The sequence below is a fragment of the Anarrhichthys ocellatus genome, unplaced genomic scaffold, assembly GCF_004355925.1.
Source record: "Anarrhichthys ocellatus isolate YVR2014 unplaced genomic scaffold, GSC_Weel_1.0 scaffold9102, whole genome shotgun sequence".
Lineage (NCBI taxonomy): Eukaryota > Metazoa > Chordata > Actinopteri > Perciformes > Anarhichadidae > Anarrhichthys > Anarrhichthys ocellatus.
In genome coordinates this window covers 1-1479 of record NW_022289076.1, presented here as the reverse complement: position 1 = coordinate 1479, position 1479 = coordinate 1, and the positions used below count along the sequence as shown (strand labels likewise).

General features: G+C 40.6%; 1 non-coding gene across 1 annotated transcript; it reads left to right on the top strand.

Moving 5' to 3' along the window:
• The first annotated feature begins 1188 nt into the window (after window positions 1–1188).
• Window positions 1189–1260, top strand: trnap-cgg (transfer RNA proline (anticodon CGG)). The gene has a single exon. It is a non-coding gene; the product is annotated as a tRNA-Pro (tRNA).
• The last annotated feature ends 219 nt before the right edge of the window (window positions 1261–1479 follow it).

Here is a 1479-nt window from a genome sequence, read left to right as displayed (position 1 = left end):
TTTGTCCCTTAATAAAACAATGTTTCTTCCACAATTTAGCCAATGTCATGCATAAACCAGCACTGTGGCGTCTTGGCAAAAATGTAGCTGGTTTATCTTCTTTGCAGAACACCCAGCATTCTTTTATTGCCAAAAGAAGACTTAATTCACATGCCTGACAATGGAGAATTTCGTCAGGCAGATATCAAATAATGAGTCATTTCTTTGGCTCGTTGGTCTAGGGGTATGGTTCTGGCTTAGGGTGCGAGAGTTCCCGGGTCCAAATCACGGACGAGCCCAGAATATGTCTTTGGCTAATGTTGACTGTTTAAATAAGTGATCCAAAAATGTTGTCCCTTAAAACTATGTTTCTTCCACAATTTAGCCACTGCCGTGCATATACCAGCATTGTAGCATTTTGGCAAAAATGTAGCTGGTTCATCTTCTTTGCAGAACAACCAGCATTCTTTTATTGCCAAAAGACAACGACTTAATTCACATGCCTAACAATGGTGAATTTTGTCAGGCAAACATCAAACGATGAGATGTTTTAATGGCTTGTTGGTCTAGGGGTATGATTCTTGTTTAGGGTGCGAGAGGTCCCGGGTCCAAATCCGGACGAGCCCAGAATATGTCTTTGGCTGTTGTTGACTGTTAAATTAAGCGACCCAAAACTTTGTCCCTTAATAAAACAATGTTTCTTCCACAATTTAGCCAATGTCGTGCATAAACCAGCATTGTGGCGTGTTGGCAAAAATGTAGCTGGTTCATCTTCGCAGAACACCCAGCATTCTTTTATTGCCAAAAGACAACGACTTTATTCATATTCCTGACAATGGAGAATTTCTACAGGCAGATATCAAATAATGAGTCATTTCATTGGCTTGTTGGTCAAGGTGTATGATTCTTGCTTTGGGTGCGAGAGGTCACGGGTCCAAATCCTGGACAAGCTCAGAATTTGTCTTTGGCTAATGTTGACTATTTAAATAAGTGAGCCAAAAATGTTGTCCCTTAAAACTATGTTTCTTCCACAATTTAGCCACTGCCGTACATATACCACCATTGTAGCATTTTGGCAAAAATGTAGCTGGTTCATCTTCTTTGCAGAACACCCAGCATTCTTTTATTGCCAAAACACAACGACTTAATTCACATGCCCAACAATTGTGAATTTCGTCAGCCAAACATCAAACAATGAGATGTTTTAATGGCTCGTTGGTCTAGGGGTATGATTCTCGCTTCGGGTGCGAGAGGTCACGGGTCCAAGTCCCGGACGAGCCCAGAATATGTCTTTGGCTAATGTTGACTGTTTAAATAAGTGAGCCAAAAATGTTGTCCCTTAAAACAATGTTTCTTCCAAAATTTAGCCACTGCCGTGCACATACCAGCATTATAGCATTTTGGCAAAAATGTTGCTGGTTCATCTTCTTCGCAGAACACCCAGCATTATTTCATTGCCAAAAGACAACGACTTAATTCACATGCCTAACAATGGTAAAT